The following is a 292-nucleotide window of genomic DNA, read 5'->3' as shown; positions in this document are numbered from 1 at the left end:
TCCGACGAGAAAGAAAGAGACAGACAGAGCGAGAGAGAGAGACAGACAGCGGGGGGGGGCTGCGCACACGCACAAATAGCAGTACAATTAAATAAGGGATTTACAGAGACACACGCACGCACGCGAAATAGTGGCAGGATAAATAACCCAGGAGGAGAGTGGTGTCGGGAGAGGGGGGTAAAAAAAATATATTAAAAAAATTTTTAAAAAAATTTAAGAGAAACTCGGAACGTTTTCTCTTCTCCTGGATATCAACCCGGGGGGGGGGGGGGGAAAACCGCCAGGGGAGGGG

This window comes from Phaethon lepturus, unplaced genomic scaffold, assembly GCF_000687285.1.
Source record: "Phaethon lepturus isolate BGI_N335 unplaced genomic scaffold, ASM68728v1 scaffold30799, whole genome shotgun sequence".
Taxonomy (NCBI): domain Eukaryota; kingdom Metazoa; phylum Chordata; class Aves; order Phaethontiformes; family Phaethontidae; genus Phaethon; species Phaethon lepturus.
The sequence above is the reverse complement of the archived record's forward strand: the minus strand, read 5'-3'. Positions refer to the sequence as shown.